Source organism: Drosophila serrata, unplaced genomic scaffold, assembly GCF_035046125.1.
Source record: "Drosophila serrata isolate PLE 108 unplaced genomic scaffold, ASM3504612v1 contig_208, whole genome shotgun sequence".
NCBI lineage: Eukaryota > Metazoa > Arthropoda > Insecta > Diptera > Drosophilidae > Drosophila > Drosophila serrata.
This window is the reverse complement of record NW_028257106.1, coordinates 556,600-563,047: the sequence shown is the minus strand read 5'-3', so window position 1 is coordinate 563,047 and position 6,448 is coordinate 556,600.

Below are 6,448 nucleotides of genomic sequence, written 5' to 3'. Positions count from 1 at the left end.
TTTCGCAAAACGGACTTTGAACGGCTGAATAATTTTATAAACGAGTTCAATTGGTCCGATCTATACATGTGCACTGACATGGCAGTTGCCGTTGATATTTTTTACAGTGCCATGAATTCATTTTTTACTGAATGTGTTCCGTTATATTATCCGCCAAGCTCGAATAAACCGCCGTGGTTTACTAAAGAGTTGAGCCGACTTAAAAATAAAAAATCTAGACTCTATGCTAAATTTAAAATCACCGGTTCTCAATCTGCCCTTTCATTTTATTTATCAGCTCGGTCAAACTTTTCCGTGCTGAACGCGCAGTGTTATAAAAACTATTTAACTCGTTGCAGGGCCCAGTTCTCACAGGACCCAAAACAGTTTTATAATTTCGTTAACACTAAACGTAAACCTAAAACAAATCCTTCCTCGCTTTCATTTGAAAATACTACCGCAAATAATGATCAGGCAATAGCCGATCTATTTTCGCAGTTTTTTCAAACAACCTATTCTAGCTCTTCGTATATATACCAGACTTATTCCTACGACATACCCAAATCGAACTTAATTTTCTGTCCTAGCCTAAACGAAAGCTCTCTCCTTTAAGATCTTCATCGTGTCAAGCCAGTTTATTCGCCAGGTCCCGACGGAATTCTTGGCTGTGTGCTCAGGTATTGTGCCAACGCCCTGTGCTATCCCCTTCTGAAATTGTTTACCTTGTCCTTAGCAACCTCCCACTTTCCCATTATTTGGAAGGAATCGTTTATTATTCCTCTCCACAAAAAAGGTAGCAAATTGGATGCCAGCAATTATAGAGGAATCTCTAAGTTGTCGGCCATCCCAAAATTATTTGAAAATATTATCACCCCTCATTTACAGCACCTTTGTAGATCGGTTATTTCTCCATGTCAACATGGTTTTATTAAGCGAAGATCAACAACAACAAATCTTTTGGAGCTCTCTTCCTATATTATAAAGGGCTTCCATAATAATTGTCAGACAGATGTAATCTATACTGATTTCAGTAAAGCATTTGACTCTGTTAATCATTCTCTCCTCGTTAGAAAACTCGATTCATTGGGTTTTCCAAGTGATCTTCTTAATTTCTAGTTATTTGAATGGCAGGACGCAAAAGGTCATCTTTAAGAATAATTTATCCAATATTCTAAGGGTTACATCTGGTGTCCCGCAAGGAAGCCATTTGGGACCCTTATTGTTTACATTGTTCATAAATGACCTGCCCAAAGTCTTGACTAACTCCAGAGTACTTATGTACGCGGATGACGTCAAGCTTTGCGTGCAATACAATGACGTTGCCTGCCAGTCGGATTTACAAACAGATCTTAATAATTTTCAAACTTGGTGCCGTGTAAACTTATTAAACTTAAATGGCTCGAAATGCAAGCTAATGACATTCTCTCGTGTCGCTCCTAAGCTTGCTACTTACACGCTGAACGGCTGCTCTTTGGAAAGAATTAATACAATTGACGATTTGGGCGTCCGCTTGGACCCAAAACTTGACTTTATTGATCATATTTCGTCTATGGTGAATAGGGCCAGGGGTGTGCTTGGATTTATTAAACGGTGGTCGAAGGAATTCAATGACCCCTATGTTACTAAATCCTTATATACTTCCTTAGTTCGTCCTATCCTAGAATATGGATGCTGCGTTTGGAGCCCTCAGTACGGCGTCCATAGTAAACGCATTGAGTCGGTTCAAAAGAACTTTTTACTTTTCGCTCTACGCGGTTTAAATTGGGATGCAAACCAAAGATTACCTTCCTACTCTAGTAGACTCCTATTAATAAACTTGCCGTCCTTAGCCAATCGTAGAACGATGCTAGGGATAACCTTTATTTTTAACCTTATCCATGGTGATGTGGAAAGTGCTGACTTGTTGGGTCAGCTTAATTTCCATGTACCATGTAGAACCACTAGATCCTATATCCCATTAGTGTTGCGCCACTGTAGGACCTCCTTTGAACTGCATGAACCTTTTAGAGTGTTATGTGCAAATTATAATGATTTGTACACACTAATCTCTAACGTAGATTCCCTTCCCAAATTAAAATCTTTGATATTAACATACTTAGTAAGCATGCAAGCTAACAATCTGGCAGCACGCCGGTAGTCAATTTTCCTCGTATTCTGTCCTATATTTTCCATCGCGCCTACTAACACCTAACCCAAACAGGCACGTGCCTGGTGTCATACGGGCCACTTGTATGTACTGACCTTAGTGCATCAACGTCCATATATAAAAAAAGACATATTTTTGTTTAGCGGCTCTCCCCTGATCAAACATCGGAAGATATTCTCGGCTTTATACAAGGCTAAACCAGAGCCGAAAAAAATTAAGATAAAGGTGGAAAAGTTCAAATTTTCTTACGCAAGGGACATTTCATCTTTCAAAATAAATGTCCCTAACGAGCTCTTTAACACTATTTGATCTCCCAACTTCTGGCCAGAGTACATCGTTGTTAAGGAGTTCTAGGCGAAGAAAAAGAAAAAGCGGCCTGTAGGAATAACTCTTCCCAGGCCTGATCATACCACTGCGCCTTCTACGTCTTCCAATCCCTACCCAAAAAACTAACCTACTCCATAGGTATTTCCTATCAGAATACAATAGGATTACGTAGTAAGCTTCTTAACTTGTATTCTGATAGCCTTTCGTTTGCATCTCAGGTTATTGTGCTCACAGAAACCTGGTTAAAGCCGGAGATTCTGAGCTCTGAAGTTTTTCCAGATGTGTTCACAGTATATCAGCAGGATCGCCCTATCAGACGCGGGGGTGGAGTTCTTATAGCGGTGGACTCCTCACTCACGTCAGAATTATTAACCTTCGAGGAATGCAACGATGTTGAATTCCTCTGTGTGAAGCTATCTATCAAAGGTAGCTCCATTTTTATTACCTGTTCCTACATACCTCCACTGTCGGAACTTCCTATTTATTGAAATCACTTTTCCGCCATTCAGATGGTTTCCATAAAAATCTTGGATAGAGACCAGTTGGTAGTCCTGGGAGATTTTAATATACCTGGTGCTATTTGGTGCACAAATATTTACACCAATACTCTCCATACACCTACAAAACATGACTTTATCGCTGGCTTGTTTGTTTCGCTGTCTCAAGTCAACCATGTACAAAATTCCCTACAGCGCTTGCTTGAGCTTTGTTTAGTCTCTGATCCTGCGGAAGTCAGTTTAGCTAGGGTGGCGCCTCTGACGCAACCCGAAGATCCTTATCATCCAACTTTCGATTTGACTCTAGATATTGGGTGTGACGTACAGAATATATCTGACCGTCTAGCCAATAAAGTCCTATGTTTTCGTAAAACGGACTTTGAGCGGCTGAATAATTTTATAAACGAGTTCAATTGGTCCGATCTATAAATGTGCACTGACATGCCAGTTGCCGTGGATATTTTTTACAGTGCCATGAATTCATTTTTTACTGAATGTGTTCCGTTATATTATCCGCCAAGCTCGAATAAACCGCCGTGGTTTACTAAAGAGTTGAGCCGACTTAAAAAGTAAAAAATCTAGACTGTATGCTAAATTTGAATTCACCGGCTCTCAATCTGCCCTTTCGTCTTATTTATCAGCTCGGTCAAACTTTACCGTGCTGAACGCGCAGTGTTATAAAACCTATTTAACTCGTTGTAGGGCCAGTTCTCACAGGACCCAAAACAGTTTTATAATTTCGTAAACACTAAACGTAAGCCTAAAACAAATCCTTCCTCGCTTTCATTTCAAAATACTAATGCAAATAATGATCAGGCAATAGCCGATCTATTTTCGCAGTTTTTTCAAACAACCTATTCAAGCTCTTCGTATTCACACCAGACTTATTCCTACGACATACCCACATCCAACTTATTTTTCTGTCCTAGCCTAAAGAAAGCTCTCTCCTTTTAGATCTTCATCGTGTCAAGCCAGGTCGCCAGGTCCCGGCGGAAATCCTGGCTGTGTGCTCAGGTATTGTGCTATCCCCTTCTGAAATTGTTTACCTTGTCCTTAGAAACCTCCCACTTTCCCATTATTTGGAAGGAATCGTTTATTATTCCTCTCCACAAAAAAGGTAGCAAATTGGATGCCAGCAATTATAGAGGCCATCCCTAAATTATTTGAAATCATTATCACCCCTCACTTACAGCACCTTTGTAGATCGGTTATTTCTCCATGTCAACATGGTTTTATTAAGCGAAGATCAACAACAACAAATCTTTTGGAGCTCTCTTCCTATATTATAAAGGGCTTCCAAAATAATTGTCAGACATATGAGATCTATACTGATTCAGTAAATCATTTGACTCTGTTAACCATTCTCTCCTCGTGAGAAAACTGGATTTAATGGGTTTTCTAAGTGATCTTCTTAATTGGATCTCAAGTTGTCTGAATATCAGCACGAAAAAGGTTATCTTTAAGAATAATTTATCCAATGTTCTTAAGGGACCCCAGAGGTCCCGAAAGGTAGCCATTTGGGTCCTCTCTTGTATCAATTATTTATTAACTGACTAACTCCAGAGTACTTATACGCTGACGACGTAAGGCTTTGTATGCAATACCAGTCAGTCCTACCAGTCGGATTTACAAACAGATATTTTTTTTCAATCTTGGTGCCGCGTAAGCTTATTAAACTTAAACTGCTCTAAATGCAAGCTAATGATATTCTCCCGTGTTGTTCCTTAGCTTGGAACTTACACGTAGAACTGCTGCTCTTCGGAAAGAATTAATTCAGTTGATGATTTGGGCGTCCGCTTGGACCATAAACTTGACTTTATCGATTGTTCGCGCCACAAGGGCGCTTAATTTCGAGCAGCAGTGTGGGACCACGAGCTTTCGCTCTCGCTGCTCCCGACCGTCGCTCGCTCCCTCTCGTCTTGTAGCCGAAGGCGACTCCACGATCCCAGCAGCCCTTGAGCTGGGCTTTAGTTTTAATTGGAAACGAAGTGCCTAATAAAACGAGCCAAAGTGAAGCAAATTACGCTCCTTTTTATTGTGGAGAAAACAAAAAGTGGAACAACTACAACAGCAACATCAAAAATCAACCCCTGCCATCGACCACGAGGAATTACTGGCTGACGACGGCTAAATAGTTTTGGACACCATCCGCCCACCCATTTCATGGTCCTTCGATCGCCGGATCTATCCTGATCGCACCATTGCCCCATCGTGGATTTTTTCCAAAGATAAGTACGACTCGCCTTCCAAAGTCCATTCGTCCGTGGTCGACATATTCCTTTTTCCAACGGCGTGTTTTTCTTTCCATCCGATTCCGACAAAAGTGAAAAGTGCCAAATAAATATATGTATATATATATATGCATATACATCCAAGTGCATACCTACATACATATGCCCAGCCACAGTGAATTTTCTTCTTTTCTAAGTGCTTAAGCGCTTGCCAATATCGGCCCCCTACTTCGTCTCACTGTGATCCGCTGTTCCAAGCATATGTATATATATGTACATATATATATATATATTTTAATCCAGAGGACTATTCACACACAAAAGTACCAGTGTCCGTCATTAAACTCCACTTAAATTTTAATATACAATACGAAATTATATATATATATATACACACACACACACACCCAAAAAATATAACATTTTTTTATATATATATAATACGAGAAAAAAAAATAAAGATATATATGTATATATACACAAAAACACAATTGCACAAACATTATTAAAAAATAATAATAATACATACATACATATATATTGGGCAAGCTTCGCGCTATACTGCGCCGAGCATCGATCTCTACATTATCTACATACATACATACATATATATTGGGCAAGCTTCGCGCTATTCTGCGCTGAGCATCGATCTGTACAATTATCTACATACATATATACATATATGTATATTGGGCAAGCTTCGCGCTATTCTGCGCTGAGCATCGATCTCCAAGCTATTACATACATACATACATATATACCCACGCCCGCATATCAAGTGATTATTTGTCATTTCTTTTTCGTCTCCTCTTTGTGCCTAGAGCGTGTACAAGCACCTGCACTTATACAGTCCACAGCCGAACAGCGCCGACGAGATAAAATCCCATACCTACAATTTTTAAAGAAATAAATTTCGATTTTTTTATTTTTTTATTTATTTTTTTTTTGGTTTTTTTTCTTTCGTTTATTTATTTTTTTTCTTCTGTCTCGCTTCGTGCTCACATCCGTTCTGCGATCATCCGCCGTATTCCGGAAGTTAAAATCGAGGCTGTCGGCTGGAAGCGATTGTCAAGTACCGCTCAATAGGCCTATAGCTAATTCCATTAGCTTGGCGAAAAAAGTTCTTTTTTTAATTGTGTTGCGGTCTCTGTCCCTAGTTGGGGTTGTTGCGCTACTGTAACCAATTCCCACCTTTTTTTAGCCGAGTGTCTGCTACTATTTTTTTATTTATTTAAAACAAGAAAGGAAGCTAACTTCGGCACGCCGAA